Source organism: Thalassophryne amazonica, chromosome 17, assembly GCF_902500255.1.
Source record: "Thalassophryne amazonica chromosome 17, fThaAma1.1, whole genome shotgun sequence".
In the NCBI taxonomy this organism is placed as follows: Eukaryota; Metazoa; Chordata; class Actinopteri; order Batrachoidiformes; family Batrachoididae; genus Thalassophryne; species Thalassophryne amazonica.
Genome location: NC_047119.1, coordinates 62,861,512 through 62,883,818, shown reverse-complemented (window position 1 = coordinate 62,883,818; position 22,307 = coordinate 62,861,512). Strand labels below are relative to the sequence as shown.

Sequence of the window (22,307 nt, the reverse complement as noted above, 5' to 3'; positions counted from 1 at the left end):
AATTAGTCCCACATCCGAAGGACCTGTTGTCCATAATCACGAGGATTTGGTACTTCTATCAAAGGATAGGCACCTTCCTGGTCACTGTGTTCTTCCATGGGAGGAGCTGTAGGCACTTTTGTTTGACTGCGTGTTTGTGGCTTTTCTTGTTTTTCACTCTTTACTTTAGGTCGCACTGCCATATCATATTGTGGCGGCGGCACATCCTCATCCTCCGGTAGAGGAGGGTACAGATGTGTTGTTGCCGACGGTCCAGCCGTCGGAGGTTTCTGAGGTTGTTCAGGTTCTTTATACTGAATTATTACATCTTCCTCTGCCTTCCCTACTCCCTTTTTTTTTTTCCTTATTTTTTCTAGTCTCCTTTCTTTCTGTTCTGTGCCTCCTCTTCCCAAAATGCCACTAAGTCTGCTCCTACTTCCTGCTTCTTTTTCTTATCCCCTTTATGTTCTTTTCCCAGCTTCTCCTTCAACTTCTGAATACTGGTCAAGTTTAGTCGTCCGTCAAAGTCATGTTTATTAATCCAGGTCTCCAATTTCTTTGTTGCTTTTGGATTTTTTGCTTCCATAAATTTCCAGTCGTCAGTTGATAAATTTTCCTTATTTTTAGACGTCTTTCCCCCCATTTTTATTATTCTTGTTATAATTTGGACTTCAGACGGGGGCACACCTAGGGTGTTCTAAATCTGAAGTTTTCACTTTCTTTGGACATGACAATTAACAGTCCGTCGTGTGGTTGATTCCTTTCACCTCCCCGTAGGAAGCGGAATCACTTGCCTCTGCTTCCACACACGGTTGTCACTTACGTTGTCCAAAGTATTACACTCTCACACTTTTATTCTCAAAACCGGTATTACCTTTACGTTTTAAAACAGAGGAGTCCGTACCCTCCTTCCGGAATTTAACTACGTGCGTTCCTCGCAACCGTAGAGGAGTCCGCCCTCCTCGCGGAGTTTAACTGCTTTACATTAACAGACGATTCCACGCCATCGCTTACGGAGTTTAACTGTTTATGTGATCACCACTCTCTACCGGTACACGTATATAAACAGAGGAGTCCGCACCCTCCTTCGGAATTTAACTATGTGCGTTCCTCGCCATCGTAGAGGAGTCCGACCTCCTCGCAGAATTTAACTGCTTTACATTAACAGACGATTCTACGCCATCGCTTGCGGAATTTAACTGTTTACGTGATCTGATCACCACTCACTCAGTACTGTTACAAAGAAATTCTACTCACTGACTCGACCTCCTGTCTGTCTTCTTCGGGAAAATCTCGTCAACCAGACGATGCCAACGGCGGTCGACAATTGCAGACACGATCAATCGATCGGACCTTGGCCAAGGATTTTCGTCTGGACTTGACGACCTCCGCCGGACACCTCCGGTGTTGTTGAGATCCCGGACTGAGCCCCCAGTCAATGTTGGGTATTTTCTCCTCCAAACATTCTTAAAACCTTTAACAAGACAAACAGAGTCAAGAAACACCAGTGAGACAGAAAGTCAAATTTAGCTCGCGAGGAGTGCAGACAGTCCGTACACGTAGTACCACTGAGAGCACTGAGGACTGCTGCGCATGCTCACTCTTTTTATTAGGAGAAAGCCCTACCCACATTGTGAAACTTGTCCTAAGGGTGGGGGGAGAACAGCGCATGACAAGTTTCTTCAAGTAAAACAAACACATACGTCAATAAGTGCAGCTGCGTGGAAAAACAGTTTCTTTAATCTTATCAATGGAGGTCAGCACATCCTATTCTTGCAGGCTCGTCTGTTGTACTTATCATCTGTTCTTCATCTGCTTGGAATGTTCCTGTACTGCACAAAACAAGGTCATATACTTACAACAGTCAAAAACAACCTCCAACTCTTCACTCCCAGTTCAGACTGACCCCAGCATGCTTCACTCCCAGTCGTTAGTGGCTACAAAAACAAAGTTGTGCTATCAGTGTAATAATAACAAGTACATTCTCAGGGTTACGTTAAGTCAGGTGCAAAACAGCTCAATAACATTTCATCAGAACAAAGACAAAGGAACAAATGTTTAACAGTGATAAAAATATATATATATATAAAATCTTTAACAGGCTTCATAGTAAAAGAGTGTGGGTACTAGACTGGCCTGCCTGCAGTCCAGACCTGTCGCCCATTGAAAATGTGTGGTGTATTATGAAGCTCAAAATACGACAACGGAGACCCCGGACTGTTGAACAACTGAAGTCGTACATCAACCAAGAATGGGAAAGAGCTTCACCTCCAAAGCTTCAACAATTAATGTCCTCAGTCCCCAAACGCTTATTGAGTGTTGTTAGAAGGAAAGGTGAGGTAACACAGTGGTAAACATACCACTGTCCCAGCTTTTTTGAAATGTGTTGCAGGCATCCATTTCAAAATGAGCAAATATTTGCACAAAAACAATAAAGTTTGGATTTGGGGTTGTAGATCACTAATTAACTTTAGTGATTAACTGCTGCCTGAACATTTCTCGTAAATGTGGCATAATTATCAGTGAATTACTCATTGAATTATCAGTGAACTCAAATCAACCAAAATAATCGTAAGGAAAATGACAAATATCATGAAACACTGATTTTTTTCACTTATAACCCAGATTGTGTCCATGGTCACTCTGTCTTCTGCTTCCAGAGCAAATGTGAGACCTCAGTGAACTCTCGGGCCCAGTTTCATAAAGCAGTCTAATCCTTTATTCTACTAACTTACTTAGTCAACTAACCATAGTTGACTAAGTAAGTCAACTAACCATAGTTGACTTACTTGACTAAGTAAGTCTAATCTCCCTTTCACATCGACGGCTAAACTTGTAGATTGCCAAGAAATGCCTCCAATGCACAAGAGTTTTATTTACTTCTGGGTTGGTCATTGTCAGCACGGGTTTTTTTTTTTTTTTGTCTGTGGTTTGTTTGCCTGTTTGTGAACAGACAAACAAAGTCAAGATGGCGCCAAGGCAAGGCGCCGTCGCAAGAGCTCACCTGTGTGCTATGTGTTTTATGTTGTTTTTATTCGTTTTTGAAACACTTACCACTGTCACGTACGATCAAGAATTACTTACTCAGATCCGGGATAAAGTTGGTGGCCTATCCCATGTAATCCCTGAACTGAGGTGCGCTGACTTTAATGTTTGCTCAGGCAAGGCTACAGGGGCCAAGAGTCAAGTCAGGGGAGCCGAGAGCAGAGCGAGGGGACCGGGCGGAGCCAACGCCGTGTATGCCACCGACCTGAGCTCCACGATGGGGACGCCTACAGCCATCAGCGTAGGAAGCGTAAGCACAGGGGAAAGCAAGGAGGTCTGCTTGTCAAACTCCACGGACGCCCCTGCAAAGTCCTGCTGCCATCTATCTACTTGGCGAACGTCCAGTCTCTGCCAAACAAGACGGATGACCTGCTGAACCGCATCCAGACCCAGCGCGAAGCCAGAGATTGCTCTGTGTACTGCCTGTCGGAGACATGGCTCTGCAGTGAGGTGCCGGACTCTGCCATTCAGCCACCGGGCTTCTCTGTCTACCGCTCCGACAGAGTGAGAGAATGCACCGGGAAGTCAAAAGGAGGAGGTGTGTGTTTTCTTATTAATGAACGCTGGTGCACGGACACTGTTATAATGAATCAAACTTGCACAGCTAACCTGGAGTGACTTGTCATCAAATATCACCCCTTTTATCTCCCCCGAGAGTTCTCTGTAATGTTTTTTATGCACTGTCTACATTCATCCACGGGCTGACACTTCTGATGCTCTTAGTCATTTGAGTGACATTATACATACTTATGAAAACTCTCACCCAAACTCAGTGATTATTATGGCTGGGGACTTTAATAAAAGTAACTTTAAAACGGTCTCACCTAACTATTATCAGCATGTGAAACTCCCCACAAGGGGGGGCACATATTTTAGACGACTGTTACAATAACGTTAAATCAGCTCATAAGTCCCTACTTAGACCCACCTTCGGCAGGTCAGATCACTCCTCCATTCTTCTGCTTCCTTCATACATTCAGAGGAGTAGACAACTGAAGCCAATAATCCGCACTGTACAGTGTTGGACCAGGGACAGTGAGGTTTAACTCCAAGGCTGCTTTGATGCGACAGGTTGGTCTGTCTTCCAGTCAGAGGATCTGGACGAATACTGCGATGCCACTACTGGACGTATTAATTTTTGCATCGATATATGTGTCTCACAGAGGGTTATCACACATCATCCTAGTCAGAATCCTTGGATTAATGCTGATGTGAGACTAAAATTAAAGGAGCGTTCTGGGGCTTTTAAATCTGGTGACCATGCTGCTTGCAAGTAAGCCAGATACTCTTTGGAGCGGTCTATCAGAGTTGCAAAACGCTCCTGGGGTGACAAAATGGAAGGTTACCTCAATGCAAATGACCCACATCTAATGTGGGAGGGACTGAATGCTGCAACCTCCTGGAAACCTAAAGGAGCAAGCATTATTGACTTTGACCCCTCATTGCCAAATGATCTTAATCAGTTTTATTGTAGATTTGAAACTGGGAACACTGAGTCTGTTTTTTCAATTGAGCAGAGTGGACTTACCATCACTCTGGAGGAAGTCCAAAGGGTTTTGTCCAGGACCAAGGTGAGGAAGGCCCCTGGACCGGACAGAATCCCACCCCGGGTGCTCAAACTGTGTGCAGAGCAACTAGCTCCTGTTTTAACAAACCTTTTTAACTTGTCACTGAGGTACTGCACTGTCCGCTTATCTTTTAAAAAATCAGACATAATGCCAGTACCTAAGAAGATGCCTGTGACCCTTAACCTCTGTTTTAATGAAGACATTTGAGCGTCTGGTGTTGGACTATATTAAAAGTAAAATACCAGTGTCTGTGGACCCGCTCCAATTTGCTTACAGATGCAACAGGAGTGTCGAAGATGCCATCTCCTTCACGCTGAACTCTGTGTATAAGCACTTGGATAAAGGAAAATCTTATGTCCGAATGCTTTTTATAGGCTACAGCTCTGCCTTTAATTCCCTTGTTCCAGTGCAGCTCATTCACAAGTTGAAAACTCTTGGCTTATGTGATGCCATTTGCAAATGGATTTTAAACTTTTTAACTGGTAGACCACAGAGGGTTAAAATTAACAACTGCTTTTCAAATGTACTTCTTGTGAACACAGGTTCTCCGCAAGGATGTATTTTAAGTCCTCTGCTCTACACTTTGTACACATATGATTGTGTTGCGTCTTTTCCCAATAATATGATCATCAAATATGCAGATGATACTACTGTTATTGGTCTTGTTAATTCAGATGGTGATGACTCTATCGGTCAGAGGTACAGTATGTAGTCCAGTGGAGTGAACAAAATCATTTAGTTCTCAACACTTCCAAAACAAATGAACTGATTACTGACTTTGGGAAAAGTAATGGTCACTTGCCTATTATTATTAACAACACAGAGGTACAGAGGGTTGACAGTGTGAAATTTCTTGGTGTGACCCTTTCTAATGATTTGAGCTGGCATGCTAACACTCAAACTATTGCCAAAAAGTCCAGAAAGCGGCTCTATTTTCTACGCAAACTTAAGGAGTTTACTCTAAATAAGCACATTCTTTTGAACTTTTATCACTGTGCTGTTGAAAGTCTCCTTATAAACTGTATCTCTGCGTGGTTTGGAAATCTTACATGTAAAGAAAAAAAGCTTTAAACAGAGTGGTGCGTTCTGCTTGCAGGGTAACAGGCTGTGAGCTGCCAGCCCTGGAGGGCATTTTTAAAGGCAGGCTTCTTTTGCGGGCATTACTGATCATTAATGACCCCACCCATCCTGCTAAGAACATATTTGAGCTCCTTCCTTCAGGGAAACTGTTATGTGGGCCGCTGAAGAGGAGGTACTGCTGGCCCACTACCACCAGAGGGCACCCTGCTTGGAGTGCGGGCTCCAAGCACGAGAGGGCGCCAGACCCAGAGGAAGTGACAGCTGTCACTCATCGCACCAACTGTCACTCATCTACACCACTACTTAAGCCGGACTGCAACTCCACCTCCCCGCCGAGAAATCGACTACCATTGAAAAGGTAATTTCTCTGCTGACAGACACTTTGTGTGTATAACCTGAACTTCTGTTACAGCCGTTTTCCTGGAGTGTTTCCTTGTCTGAGGGATTGGCGTTTGGTGTGACAGCGACGGCTTCGCCTCACATCCCAACCCAGATAAGTGGTTAAACCAGGAGCTGTGTGATTTCTACAGGAGGTTCATTAAAGGTTACAGTCAGGTAGTTAGCCCCCTGACTGCCCTGACCTCCACCAAGGTCCCCTTCGCCTGGTCGGATCAGTGCGAAGCTGCGTTCCAGGAGTTGAAACGCCGGTTCTCGACTGCACCAGTTCTGGTGCAGCCTGATCCTGATCGCCAGTACATAGTGGAAGTGGACGCCTCTGACTCAGGGATAGGAGCCGTGCTGTCCCAGAGCATGGAGGCTGATAAAGTTCTCCATCCTTGTGCCTTTTTTTCCCGCAGGTTGACCACAGCTGAACGGAACTATGACGTCGGCAATCGGGAGCTCCTCGGGGTGAAGGAGGCTCTTGAAGAGTGGAGACACCTGCTGGAGGGGGCATCGTTGCCCTTCACGGTTTTCACGGACCATCGGAACCTGGAGTACATCCGGACCGCCAAGCGGCTGAACCCCAGGCAAGCCCGCTGGTCGCTGTTCTTCGGGCGCTTTGACTTCCAGATCACGTACCGCCCCGGGACCAAGAACCAAAAATCAGATGCATTGTCCCGGGTGCATGAAGAAGAAGCCAAAGCGGGGCTGTCGAACCCCACCGAGACCATCATCCCCAAGTCCACTGTCGTGGCCACCCTCACCTGGGACATGGAGAAGACCGTCCGGGAGGCCCTGACAAGGAAGAACATATTTGAGCTCCTTCCTTCAGGGAAACTGTTATGTGGGCCGCTGAAGACCTTCCCAACAGAAACGCTATCGTTCCATTAAATGCACCATGTCTCACCATGTAAACAGCTTCTTTCCACAAGCTGTGATGGCTTTGAACTGTGCACACTGACTGACAAGCACTTTACTGTTTTTTTTTATTATCTCTTACTGCTCTTATTGCTTTTATTGTGGCAAGTGTTATTTATTATTTATTATGTCTTTGTGTCCATGTTTTTAAAATTTATGTTTATAAAAAAAATCAAATCAATTTTATTTATATACCGCCAAATCACAACAAACAGTTGCCCCAAGGCACTTTATATTGTAAGGCAAAAGCCATACAATAATTACAGAAAAACCCCAACGGTCAAAATGACCCCCTATGAGCAAGCACTTGGTGACAGTGGGAAGGAAAAACTCCCTTTTAACAGGAAGAAACCTCCAGCAGAACCAGGCTCAGGGAGGGGCAGTCTTCTGCTGGGACTGGTTGGGGCTGAGGGGAGAGAATCAGGAAAAAGACATGCTGCGGAAGAGAGCAGAGATCAATCACTAATGATTAAATGCAGAGTGGTGCATACAGAGCAAAAAGAGAAAGAAACACTCAGTGCATCATGGGAACCCCCCAGCAGTCTAAGTCTATAGCAGCATAACTAAGGGATGGTTCAGGGTCACCTGATCCAGCCCTAACTATAAACTTTAGCAAAAAGGAAAGTTTTAAGCCTAATCTTAAAAGTAGAGAGGGTGTCTGTCTCCCTGATCCAAATTGGGAGCTGGTTCCAGAGGAGAGGAGCCTGAAAGCTGAAGGCTCTGCCTCCCATTCTACTCTTAAAAACCCTAGGAACTACAAGTAAGCCTGCAGTCTGAGAGCGAAGCGCTCTACTGGGGTGATATGGTACTATGAGGTCCCTAAGATAAGATGGGACCTGATTATTCAAACCTTATAAGTAAGAAGAAGAATTTTAAATTCTATTCTGGAATTAACAAGGAGCCAATGAAGAGAACCCAATATGGGTGAAATATGCTCTCCCCTTCGAGTCCATGAAAATTTAAGCAATGCTTTCTAATAATACTGCGTAAGGGAAGTGAATAAAATTGGTCCTAGCACAGAACCTTGTGGAACTCCATAATTAACCTTAGTCTGTGAAGAAGACTCCCCATTTACATGAACAAATTGTAATCTATTAGATAAATATGATTCAAACCACCGCAGCGCAGTGCCTTTAATACCTATGGCATGCTCTAATCTCTGTAATAAAATTTTATGGTCAACAGTATCAAAAGCTGCACTGAGGTCTAACAGGATGAGCACAGAGATGAGTCCACTGTCTGAGGCCATAAGAAGATCATTTATAACCTTCACTAATGCTGTTTCTGTACTATGATGAATTCTGAAACCTGACTGAAGCTCTTCAAATAGACCATTCCTCTGCAGATGATCAGTTAGCTGTTTTACAACTACCCTTTCAAGAATTTTTGAGAGAAAAGGAAGGTTGGAGATTGACCTATAATTAGCTAAGATAGCTGGGTCAAGTGATGGCTTTTTAAGTAATGGTTTAATTACTGCCACCTTAAAAGCCTGTGGTATATAGCCAACTAATAAAGATAGATTGATTATATTTAAGATCGAAGCATTAATTAATGGTAGGGCTTCCTTGAGCAGCCTGGTAGGAATGGGGTCTAATAGAAATGTTGATGGTTTGGAGGAAGTGACTAATGAAAATAACTCAGACAGAACAATCGGAGAGAAAGAGTCTAACCAAATACCAGCATTACTGAAAGCAGCCGGACATAAAGATATGTCTTTGGGATGGTTATGAATCATTTTTTCTCTAATAGTGTTGTGTGGGCCGCTGAAGAGGAGGTACTGCTGGCCCACCACCACCAGAGGGCGCCCTGCCTGGAGTGCGGGCTCCAGGCACCAGAGGGCGCCGCCGCCCCACAGGAGCAGCCTCGGTAACAGCTGTCACCCATCACCTGAGACAGCTGACGGCAATTATCACTGGGGTATATCAGCAGGACGGCATCTCCACCTCATCGCCGAGATATCGTTTCTACCAGAGAGGTAACGTATCAAAGCTACGGAGTGTATCTTTTTGGATTTGTGCTTAGTTTGTGGATTACTGTTCCAACGAGAGGTGGAGGTAACTTCCCTGCTGTTCGGAGTCCTGGGTGCAAACGCGCCCCCATCTAACTGTCCTTTGTTCCTCGCCAGCAGTACCAGGTCCGACACGCGGAGGCAGTGGCCACCTGGGAGTTCGGGACTTGGCGGCTCCAGTATTCCCGGGGTCCTGTGGCGGAGGAAGCCGTGTGGTTCCGGTCTTACCTTGGAGAGGCGTCTCCTATCTTCGAGCCTGCCCACACGACACTTTTGTGAATTGACTGTTGTCCATTGCTGTGATTGGTTGTATTCGTTGTGCACATTCACAACAGTAAAGCTTGTTATTTTGACTTACTCCATTGTCCGTTCATTTGCGCCCCCTGTTGTGGGTCCGTGTTCCTACACTTTCCCAACAAATAGTTAAAATTTTATTTGCAAAGAAAGTCATGAAGTCATTACTAGTTAAAGTTAAAGGAATACTCGGCTCAATAGAGCTCTGACTCTTTGTCAGCCTGGCTACAGCGCTGAAAAGAAACCTGGTGTTATGTGCCGACGCGGGTTGAGGAGCGGACCTGCGTCTGACTGAACCCAGCGCTAAATAACCAGAAAGCGGTTCCAGAAAAAACAAAACAATTTTATTTTCCCCTTCTTGTGCAATACTCAGTGTACAACAAAAGGTGCGTTTATCTGGCGCCCAAAGGGATCGAAGCCTGTTGTGGCTGGGGGTGCCTGGCTGCTTTTTGTTTCTGTCTTTTGTTTTTCCTTCCAGGTGGCACGCATTTAGGACTGAGTGGCTGTGTGGCTGAGTTAACAGGACCTCACCCTGATCACCTGAGGCTGATCATGTGCAGCTCGTCAGGACTCACAGCTGTGGTGCATCTACACGGATTGGAGCATGGTGGCATTTAAGTCTGGAGTACACAGTGTGTATTTGCCAGAGACTCGACCTTGTGACCAGACGGGTGAGATCGTCGTCTTGAGAGCCATCTCATCATTATGGATGCAGAGAACGTCCAGGTTTGATGCCATGGTCTGTGAAAGAGGAGGGGGTGAGGTCTCATGCTCGTCAGCACACTTCCTGAGGTACATTAGGTTTTGTGACTAACATTTGTACAGTCAGTAAATGTGGTGTCCTCACACCTTATTATATTGAGCTGTTATGTTAGTCGTTTAATCAGCTTCCACTGCAGTTGAGTTATGTGAACTGGGTGTTCCATGCCTGCAGGGAGGGAAGCTGATTAGTGATTAAGCCAGGAAGTGTTTGCTGTTTATGTACACCTTTTGAGTGGTCTCTCTGTGTGTGGAGTGTGGACTCACATGATGGTTTCTTCTTTCACAGACTCAGTTTGTCGCGGCCACCTGGGGGGTGTCGGCGGGGTCCTTGGGTCCGAACTGTTTCTGGCTCCGGACCGTTTGTGCAGCTGGGAGCGCACCATATCACCACCTTGCCAGTCCGCGCACTCATTTGTTATACTTTAGCACATCACTGTTATGTCATTAAATTTTGTTATCCTTTGTACTGTGCTCTGCTTATTTCATACTGGGTCCTTCAAACGCTGGTCGGTTCTCCGTCCTGCGTCCTACACATAACAGAAGCCCGGCGCTTCTGGACTCACGTTCACCACAAACACCCCCCAGGTGGACACGACAAACCGACTCTGCGAAGGATAGAAAAGGTGAGGTAAGTCAGCAGCTATAACTAATATCCTTCAAAGGCACACACTGTCAGCAACACATTCAGGTCTGAATTTAAGCTTTATGTAAATGAGCAGCTTCTCACAACAGGTGGAGGATCATCAGTCCGCACGCCACGGCAGTGAGAAGCGAGCTGAACAATTCTCATCAATGTTCAAATATCAACCAATCAATCAACTTTTTTCTTATATAGCGCCAAATCACAACAAACAGTTGCCCAAGGCGCTCAATAAATATACTGCATAACAAAATACCAAATTACTATTAACACTTATTCAGACAATCAATCACCTCTGATGTGTGCTGACAGCATGTGTCCCTCACCCGTCCTCCTTCACAGGCACAATGTGTCAAACCCAGGCGCGGTCCTCAGCGTCTCACAAACGAACATCACAAGGTCGAGTTCCCGGCAATTCTGCTCCAATCACACATGGCTTAAATGCAGAACGCCATCTCATTATCTGCCTCAGCTGAAAGTCTTTAAGGTTGCACGTGAGCATCATCCACAGGTGCTGCATATCACACTGATGAGGGTGAAGGACTCTTCTGCCAGCACCTTCTCCACAGACAAAAAAAACAGTTTGCATACCACCTGGAGAGCAAAGAAAAGAAAAGAACACCAAAATGTCCAGACAAACCCCCCAACACACAACACCTGGGGTTGTTCTTATTTTCTTCAATTAGTGATGAATAGTAAGATGTCCTAGCTTTACGGAGGGCTTTTTTTTATAGAGCAACAGACTCTTTTTCCAGGCTAAATGAAGATCTTCTAAATTAGTGAGACGCCATTTCCTCTCCAGCTTACGGGTTATCTGCTTTAAGCTGCGAGGTTGTGGGTTAAATCACGGAGTCAGACACTTCTGATTTAAGGCTCTCTTTTTCAGAGGAGCTACAGCATCCAAAGTTTTGCTCAATGAGGATGTAAAGCTATTGGCGAGATAATCTATCTCACTCACAGAGTTTAGGTAGCTACTCTGCACTGTGTTGGTATATGGCATTGAAGAACATAACAAAGAAGGAATCATATCCTTAAATCTAGTTACAGCACTTTCAGAAAGACTTCTACTGTAATGAAACTTATTCCCCACTGTTGGGTAGTCCATTAAAGTAAATGTAAATGTTATTAAGAAATGATCAGACAAAAAGGGGTTTTCAGGGAATACTGTTAAGTCTTCAATTTCCATGCCATATGTCAGAACAAGATCTAAAGTGTGGTTAAAATGGTGGGTGGACTCATTTACATTTTGATGGAGCCAGCTGAGTCTAATAATAGATTAAATGCAGTGTTGAGGCTGTCATTCTCAGCATCTATGTGGATGTTAAAATCACCCACTATAATTATCTTATCTGAGCTAAGCACTAAGTCAGACAAATGGTCTGAAAATTCACAGAGAAACTCACAGTAATGACCAGGTGGACGATAGATAATAACAAATAAAACTGGCTTTTGAGACTTCCAATTTGGATGGACAAGACTAAGAGTCTAGCTTTCAAATTAATTAAAGCTCTGTCTGGGTCTTTGACTAATTAATAAAATGGAGTGGAAGATTGCTGCTAATCCTCCTCCTCGACCCGTGCTTCGAGCATTCTGACAGTTAGTGTGACTCGGGGGTGTTGACTCATTTAAACTAACATATTCATCCTGCTGTAACCAGGTTTCTGTAAGGCAGAATAAATCAATATGTTGATCAATTATTAAATCATTTATTAACAGGGACTTAGAAGAGAGAGACCTAATATTCAATAAGCCACATTTAACTGTTTTAGTCTGTGGTGCAGTTGAAGGTGCTATATTATTTTTTATTTTTGAATTTTATGCTTAAATAGATTTTTACTGGTTATTGGTGGTCTGGGAGCAGGCGCCATCTCTACGGGGATGGGATATTGGGGGGATAGCAGGGGGAGAGAAGCTGCAGAGAGGTGTGTAAGACTACAACTCTGCTTCCTGGTCCCAACCCTGGATAGTCACGATTTGGAGGGTTTAATAAAATAGGCCAGATTTCTAGAGATGAGAGCTGCTCCATCCAAAGTGAGATGGATGCCATCTCTCCTAACAAGACCAGGTTTTCCCCAGAAGCTTTGCCAATTATCTAGCACAGATAAGCTACACGGGCAGCAATCAGTAGATCATCTTACATAAGGACAGACCGGATCTGTGTAAAGAAATAATTTACCAGCATCATCTTCTACAACAACGCAGAAAGTTGAATGATCAACTGCACGCTGATTAACGTTGCAAAATCCTTATTTACATGCTGCCACGTCACACTACCATCCACTATCAATGACACAATTAGTCTCAGTAAATCAGCCGCAACACTGTCTCCACCCCAGCGCACAAACGTCTGGATTGACCACAGAATCTGGAATCTAGAGTAGATCAGGTTAGTCATATGTGACTGTGAGAGTGTGAGACTGTGAGATTTCATATGTGAAATCTGAGAGTGCAGATTTCTGTGGTTTACATCAGACCTTGGTTAATTATTTGAAACCTTTAAATAATTGTAGCTGTGTTGATTATATGGTAGTAGCTTTACATTCGAAGATTTTTTTTTTTTGCTGTTATTGAAATTGTAATAACAAATTACTATCTTAATACAATGCAAACATTTATGAGTTAATGTAGTGCTGTAAACCAAACAAATTTATTATCACCTGTTTTAACAGCAGAATGTATTTTCTGCATGAAATTATGTCAGTGATCAATTTGTATTGTTTGAAACAGGGTTGGGTTCTGTGTGACATTTATAGTCTGTTGTGTGGGCCGCTGAAGAGGAGGTACTGCTGGCCCACCACCACCAGAGGGCGCCCTGCCTGGAGTGCGGGCTCCAGGCACCAGAGGGCGCTGCCGCCTTACGAGAGCAGTCAGGGTGACAGCTGTCACCCATTACTGGACACAGCTGACTCCACTCAGCACGGAGGTATATCATCAGGACGGCGTCTCCACCTCAGTGCCGAGATATCGCCTTAAGATAGAGGTACAATTCTCTGCTATATTATATTGCCTTTCTTGTTGAGCATTGCAGGACAGCTGTGTACTCAAAGATAAGTACTCACCTTCCTGCAGTATTGTGACGTGAGGTGGAGACGGCTTCTCCCCTCTCTGTGTTACTGGGTGCAGCCGCATCCACACCTGTGTGTTTGTTCTCTTGCCAGCAGTACCGGATCCGACGAGCGGAGGCAGTGGCCACCTGGGAATTCGGGACTTGGCGGTTCCAGTACTTCCAGGGTTCGGTGGCAGAGGAAATCTGGGTGGTTCCGGTTCGACTTGGACGGACGTCTCCTACCTTCGAGCCTGCCCACACGACACCAGTGGAATTCGGCTTAACCCCAAATTGTCAATTGTTGTATTGGTTGTGCACGTTCCACAACAGTAAAACCTTGTTATTTACCTTCTCCATTGTCCGTTCATTTGCGCCCCCTGTTGTGGGTCCGTGTTCCTACACTTTCACAACAGGATATCTCGGCCAGCGTCATGGATCCCGAGGGGCGTCAACCGGCTGTTGAACGGCCAATGGAAGAACAGGGCGCGTCGGCGTCTTCGGGAGGGGTAATCGGTGAGTTGCAGCGGATCCTCACCGCTTTCACCACTCGGATGGATTTACTGACCGAGCAGAATGTTCTCCTAAACCGCAGGGTGGAGGCTCTCGCCGCACAAGTGGAAGCGCGCCCTTCGGGCGCCGCTGCGGCTCTCCCTCCCGTGGATCCTGCGCGTGATAGTGACGTTCCACTGGTCGTTCAACGGCCCCTCCCTCCGTCCCCAGAAGCATACATAAGCCCTCCAGAACCGTACGGAGGCTGTGTGGAGACGTGCGCGGATTTCTTGATGCAGTGTTCGCTCGTCTTCGCACAGCGTCCCGTGATGTACGCGACTGACGCTAGCAAAGTAGCTTATGTAATAAACCTGCTTCGTGGGGAGGCACGCGCTTGGGCTACAGCGCTCTGGGAGCAGAACTCACGGCTCCTTCATGCATACGATGGGTTTGTGCGGGAGCTCAGAACGGTGTTCGATCACCCCAATAGAGGAGAGACCGCTTCAACCGTGCTGCTGTCAATGAGACAGGGGCGTCAGAGCGCAGCTGCCTATGCAGTCGCCTTCCGCATCGCGGCGGCGAGATCCGGCTGGAATAGCACTGCCCTCCGCGCCGCCTTTGTAAACGGACTGTCACTGGTCCTAAAAGAGCACCTGGTGGTGAAGGACGAACCGCGGGACTTAGATGGGCTCATCGATCTAGTCATACGACTCGACAACCGGCTAGAAGAACGCCGTCAGGAACGAGGCGAAGGGCATGGCCAGGCACGCGTCGTCCCTCTCCCTTCCGGTTCCGACCAAGCTCCGCCTTCCCCACGCTCCACAGCCCCTGCGCTCCGTGGGGTCACAGCTCCCCCTACTGACGAAGCTAGGGACACGAGTAGGGCAACATTTAGGGCACCAGATGTACAGAGGAGATGGACCCACGGAGCGTGTCTTGTTTGTGGTTCAATAGAGCACCATGTGAGAGACTGCCCCGAGCGGTCAAACGCCAAACGCCCGCCCCTAGAGACTGGGCTAGGGGTGGGTCGAGACATTCACGTGGGACACACCCACATTGCCACACGACTCCCGGTCACGATCCTGTATGAGGATTCTACCCTGAAGGCCCCAGCACTGGTGGACACGGGCTCTGAGGGGAATCTGTTGGATAGCAGATGGGCTAGGGAGATAGGGCTCCCTCTGGTGGCTCTTACCTCACCCGTACAGGTTCGGGCACTAGATGGCTCCCTACTCCCTCCGATCACGCATAAGACACCACCTGTAACTCTGGTGGTGTCAGGTAACCACCGGGAGGTGATCGAGTTCTTTGTGACTCAGGCCACCTCCCGTGTGGTTCTGGGTTTTCCCTGGATGCTAAAGCACAATCCCCGGATCGATTGGCCGTCCGGGGTAGTGGTACAGTGGAGCGAGACCTGCCATCGGGAGTGTCTAGGTTCCTCGGTTCCTCCCGGCTCCCACGCTAAGGAGGAGGTCCGAGTCCCGCCCAATCTGAAGGCGGTGCCGGCGGAGTACCATGACCTCGCGGACGTGTTCAGCAAGGATCTGGCTCTCACGCTTCCTCCCCACCGCCCGTATGATTGTGCCATTGATTTGGTTCCAGGCAGTGAGTTCCCGTCCAGTAGGCTGTACAACCTCTCACGGCCGGAACGCGAATCAATGGAGACCTACATCCGGGACTCATTAGCTGCCGGGTTGATCCGGAATTCCACCTCTCCGATGGGTGCTGGTTTCTTTTTTGTGGGTAAAAAAGATGGCGGGCTTCGTCCATGCATTGATTACAGGGGGTTGAACGAAATCACGGTTCGCAACCGATACCCGTTGCCCTTGTTGGATTCGGTGTTCACCCCCTTGCATGGAGCCAGAATCTTCACCAAGCTTGATCTTAGGAATGCGTATCATTTGGTTCGGATCCGGAAGGGAGACGAATGGAAGACGGCATTTAACACCCCGTTAGGTCATTTTGAGTACCTGGTCATGCCGTTCGGTCTCACTAATGCTCCCGCGACTTTCCAAGCGTTGGTAAACAATGTCTTGCGGGACTTCCTGCACCGGTTCATCTTCGTGTATCTGGACGATATACTCATCTTTTCCCCGGATCCTGAGACTCATGTCCGGCATGTCCGTCAGGTCCTGCAGCGGTTGTTGGAGAACCGCCTGTTTGTGAAGGGCGAGAAGTGTGAATTCCACCGCACTTCTTTGTCCTTCCTGGGGTTTATCATCTCCTCCAACTCCGTCGCCCCTGATCCGGCCAAGGTTGCGGCGGTGAGAGATTGGCCCCAACCCACAAGCCGTAGGAAGCTGCAACAGTTCCTCGGCTTTGCTAATTTCTACAGGAGGTTCATTAAGGGCTACAGTCAGGTAGTTAGCCCCCTGACAGCCCTGACCTCTCCAAAAGTCCCCTTCACCTGGTCGGATCGGTGCGAAGCCGCGTTCAAGGAGTTGAAACGGCGCTTTTCGTCTGCACCAGTTCTGGTGCAGCCCGATCCTAGCCGCCAGTTAGTGGTTGAAGTGGATGCCTCGGACTCAGGGATAGGAGCGGTGCTCTCCCAGAGCGGGAAGACCGATAAGGTCCTTCACCCGTGTGCCTATTTTTCCCGCAGGTTGACCCCCGCTGAACGGAACTATGACGTCGGCAATCGGGAACTCCTTGCTGTGAAAGAGGCCCTCGAAGAGTGGAGACATCTGTTGGAGGGAACAGCCGTGCCATTCACGGTTTTCACTGACCATCGGAACCTGGAGTACATCAGGACCGCCAAGCGGCTGAACCCCAGGCAAGCCCGCTGGTCACTGTTCTTTGGCCGTTTTGACTTCCGGATTACCTACCGTCCCGGGACCAAGAATCAAAGATCAGATGCATTGTCCCGGGTGCACGAAGACGAAGTCAAAACGGAACCGTCGGATCCCCCGGATCCCATCATCCCGGAGTCCGCTATCGTGGCCGCCCTCACCTGGGACGTGGAGAAGACCGTCCGGGAGGCCCTGACCCATGACCCGGACCCCGGAAATGGACCAAAGAACAGACTATACGTCCCACCAGAAGCTAGGGCTGCAGTCCTGCACTTCTGTCACGGTTCTAAGCTCTCCTGTCACCCTGGGGTGCGAAGGACCGTGACAGTCGTCCGGCAACGCTTCTGGTGGGCATCCCTGGAGGCCGACGTCCGGGACTACGTCCAGGCCTGTACCACCTGCGCCAGGGGCAAGGCCGACCACAGAAAGACCTCAGGGCAGCTACAGCCACTGCCCGTGCCTCATCGCCCCTGGTCCCACATCGGCCTGGACTTTGTCACGGGTCTCCCGCCGTCCCAGGGAAACACCGTCGTCTTCACGATAGTGGACCGTTTCTCCAAGGCGGCCCACTTCGTGGCCCTCCCGAAGCTCCCAACGGCCCAGGAGACAGCGGACCTCCTGGTCCACCACGTCGTCCGTCTGCATGGAATACCATCAGACATCGTCTCCGATCGCGGTCCCCAGTTTACCTCACACGTTTGGAGGAGCTTCTGCCGGGAACTGGGGGCCACGGTTAGCCTTTCGTCCGGGTATCACCCCCAGACCAACGGGCAAGCAGAGCGGGCCAACCAAGAATTGGAGCACACACTACGCTGTGTGACAGCCGCGCACCCGACAGCCTGGAGTACCCACCTGGCCTGGATCGAGTACGCCCACAACAGCCAAGTGTCATCAGCCACCGGCCTCTCCCCGTTTGAGGTGTGCTTGGGGTATCAGCCCCCCTTGTTTCCGGTGGTCGAGGGAGAGGTCGGTGTGCCCTCGGTCCAGGCCCACCTACGGAAGTGCCGTCGGGTGTGGCGTGCCGCCCGCTCTGCTTTGTTGAAGGCCCGGACGAGGGCGAAGAAACATGCAGACCGGCGGCGGGCCCCGGCCCCCAAGTATCGTCCTGGGCAGGAAGTGTGGTTGTCCACCAAGGACATTCCCCTTCAAGTGGACTCCCCCAAACTCCAAGAACGGTACATCGGTCCCTTCAAAGTCCTCAAAGTCATCAATCCCGCCGCAGTGAGGCTCCAGCTTCCGGCCTCGCTGCGGATTCATCCAGTGTTTCACGTCTCCCGGATAAAACCCCATCACACCTCACCCCTCTGCACCCCGGGTCCGGCACCACCTCCTGCCCGGATCATCGACGGGGAACCGGCTTGGACCGTGCGCCGGCTCCTCGACGTCCGTCGAATGGGCCGGGGTTTTCAGTACCTGGTGGACTGGGAGGGGTACGGCCCCGAAGAACGCTCCTGGGTGAAGAAGGGCTTCATCCTGGACCCGGCCCTCCTGGCCGACTTCTACCGTCGCCATCCGTACAAGCCCGGTCGTGCGCCAGGAGGCGCCCGTTGAGGGGGGGGTCCTGTTGTGTGGGCCGCTGAAGAGGAGGTACTGCTGGCCCACCACCACCAGAGGGCGCCCTGCCTGGAGTGCGGGCTCCAGGCACCAGAGGGCGCTGCCGCCTTACGAGAGCAGTCAGGGTGACAGCTGTCACCCATTACTGGACACAGCTGACTCCACTCAGCACGGAGGTATATCATCAGGACGGCGTCTCCACCTCAGTGCCGAGATATCGCCTTAAGATAGAGGTACAATTCTCTGCTATATTATATTGCCTTTCTTGTTGAGCATTGCAGGACAGCTGTGTACTCAAAGATAAGTACTCACCTTCCTGCAGTATTGTGACGTGAGGTGGAGACGGCTTCTCCCCTCTCTGTGTTACTGGGTGCAGCCGCATCCACACCTGTGTGTTTGTTCTCTTGCCAGCAGTACCGGATCCGACGAGCGGAGGCAGTGGCCACCTGGGAATTCGGGACTTGGCGGTTCCAGTACTTCCAGGGTTCGGTGGCAGAGGAAATCTGGGTGGTTCTGGTTCGACTTGGACGGACGTCTCCTACCTTCGAGCCTGCCCACACGACACCAGTGGAATTCGGCTTAACCCCAAATTGTCAATTGTTGTATTGGTTGTGCACGTTCCACAACAGTAAAACCTTGTTATTTACCTTCTCCATTGTCCGTTCATTTGCGCCCCCTGTTGTGGGTCCGTGTTCCTACACTTTCACAACATAGTCGATGTATCCTTGCTACTTACAACCATTTATTTGTAATTAGTACTATAGTAAGACCATTTGGTTGCTCACTTGTTTTACACTCAGGGTCACCACAGCAGATCTAAGGTGGATCTACATGTTGATTTGGCACAAGTTAGTTTTTTTTTTTACACTGGATGCCCTTACTGTTGCAACTCCACATTACATGGAGAAATGTGGCGGGGGTGAAACCAAGTGCACTAACCACTTGGCCACTACCCCTGCTCATTTGTAATTAGAACTAGAATTTGTCCAATTTTACCAGTCAATCTGAACTTTTTACTGTTTAAAATGGTAAATGGACTGCATTTATATAGTGCTTTTCCATCTGCATCAGATGCTCAAAGCGCTTTACAGTAATGTCTCACATTCACCCCACTGTGGGGGTGCTGCCATGCAAGGCGCTCACTACACACCGGGAGCAATTTGGGGATTAAGATTACTGCACAAGGGCCCTTACTGATTTTCCAGTCAGGCTGGGATTTGAACCAAGGATCCTCTGGTCTCAAGTCCAATGCTTAACCAGTAGAACATCACCTCCCCATATTTAAAAATATTTAAATATGCAAAATACAGGATGAACACAAAAACACTCTTTGGTGTCAAATATTTCTGAATAATTTTACAATTTTGGTATCCACAGTTGCAGAAATTCAAGTTGTTTTTTTTTATTTTGCAGATTTTTCTTCAAAATTGTAAAATTATTCATGTAACTTTTGATATTATAAATATGTGACACCAAGGAGTGTTTTGTGTTCACCCTGTAAGTAAAACAAAACACATCAAAAATAATAAAATCGACTCCCACTCAAAAAAAAAAAAAAAAAAATGCAGTAAAATCACGGAGCTTTAAAGGCATTTGAGATACTAGCTCATTGGCTTTTATCATCTTAACCCCTTAACGCCCATCGTCGCATATATGCTACAATCTCTGACTCAAATATGCAACTTACCAAATTGACCTGTATGACTGTTGTTGCAAATTTGCAACATACCATCATTATTATAACATAAAGTCATTACCAGAATACTCAATATTACAATCTAGTTTTTGTGCAAAAGTGAAATTAATAATCTCAACATTATTTACCATCTACTTAAAGGCAAAAACACACACAAAACATTTTTTTATATACAGCTATATAAATTCGGGCGTTAAGGGGTTAATTATGTAACCTTTGATATCTTTTGTAAGCTTTGAAACAAAGTCTTTTTAAATTGATTCTCCCAAACATCACGGTTGGTATTTCACAGTTGCCAGGAAAAACAGTTAGCATTGATTAACATGTCATCGTCACGTCACCTGCTTTGCTGTTGCTGTGTGTGTGTGTGTGTGCGTACGTGTGTGAGCACGCACGGTGGAGATGCTGAGCCACGCACACAGTGAAACTGACACAGTGAAGACTGCAACTGGAAGCACTACCAAGACACATTTCATTAGATTCTTTTTCTGTTCATTCATCGGAGACGCCGCTCTGAAGTCATAACGGTCATGAAAAGAAATTTATTCGGGCACCACGGGACTAAAACATTAGTAAGTGAATCAATGCGCGTCTTCCCAAAACAAGAATACTGAGCTCTACAAAGTTTATAGAGCTAATAAAGACTGTAACAGTTTGATCCACCCACCTCCTGCAGGCACACCGCGAGCACCACAGGTTTGAGAAGAAGACGCCCAGGTGTTGGCTTGATATCCTGAAACTTTCTTGCGATTGCCCATGCTCAGTCGCGGAAATGCTGCATGGAGAGAAACCCTGTTCAGTTAGCTCAGGGGAATATAACATTTGCTGTTTAACACAATTGAAGCTGTCCCAGCAGTCACCAGGGCGTGAAGCAGGGTACACCCTGGACAGGACGTCAGTCTGTCGCAGGGCCACAAACAGACAAAAAAACACACACATTCACACCCACATGCACAATGATGGGCAATTTTAAAGTTTACAATCCACCTAGCTTGCGTGTCTTTGGATGTGGGAGGAAGCCGGAGCACCCGGAGAGAACCCACACAAACACGGGGAGAACACGCAAACTCCACACAGAAAGGCCACAGATGGGAATTGATCCCATGACCTTCTTGCTGTGATGCAACAGTGCTAACCGCTAAGCCACCATGCTGCCGCATATAAAAGCTGAGATTCTCAAATTCATCTTTTCTTCTCAAACTCAAATGATTAAAAATAAGCCCAACCAAATTTAATTAAAAGGTAAATCAAACTAATTTTGATTTGAGTAGAATTCAAGACAATTCTTGATGTCAGTTGTAAAGTGATTTCAAATTAATGCCTCGTTCTTATACAGCCCAGATAAAACTACGAGATAAAACAATAAGCAGTGTCTCAAGGCTCATGCTGTATTGCTATAATTTAGTTGCTGATGTTTCCCCACTTGGACTTTGGTGCTTCTTGTCTCCATTTGACACACATGTTCTTGGACAGATTGCCAGTTATTTGGTTATGCATCTTATTGCATGTTGTCCCAGTTTGTATCTTGTAGCGTGTCGTTATGTGCTGGACTTTCTCCTGTACCTTGGGTCTTGTCTGCTATGGTAGACCCCAGCCTCTATGGACTTGGTGTTCAAGACCTGTTCTTGTGGTGCCATGGTTACAGCCTCTGTGCTGTTCTTCAACCCAGCCTTTGGAGTTACTGTTAGGATTCCTTGATTCCAGCCACCCCTCTATCTGCTTGTGATCCATTCCATAGAGGGTTTGTTCTTCCATATGTTCTTTTCCCATGTGTCTTCTGCTGTCTAAAGTACTCATATGGCGGTTTGTTCCCCAGGGTCAGCTTCTGGCTGTACTGCCGGATCCTGTATAATTTTGCACTTGATGCAAAATAAAATGATCTAATTGTCCAAGAAATCCAGTGACCAATGATCAGATACTATTCAGCTTTATCTCATCATATGTTCTCTCAGGTTGAAGAGTTACATTTACACAACCATGTTATAGAAAAGAAGCAAAATTAGACACTGGAGCTCAGTACTGTGTTGGACTGAATTTTCAGCTAACCTCAGTTAGTGA

At 47.4% G+C, this 22,307-nt stretch overlaps 1 long non-coding RNA gene across 1 annotated transcript; it reads left to right on the top strand.

Moving 5' to 3' along the window:
• The first annotated feature begins 97 nt into the window (after positions 1-97).
• LOC117529290 lies at positions 98-21,193 on the top strand. Its single transcript, XR_004565977.1, has 3 exons — positions 98-108; positions 3,270-3,274; positions 21,094-21,193. It is a non-coding gene; the product is annotated as an uncharacterized LOC117529290 (long non-coding RNA).
• Positions 21,194-22,307: the final 1,114 nt, after the last annotated feature.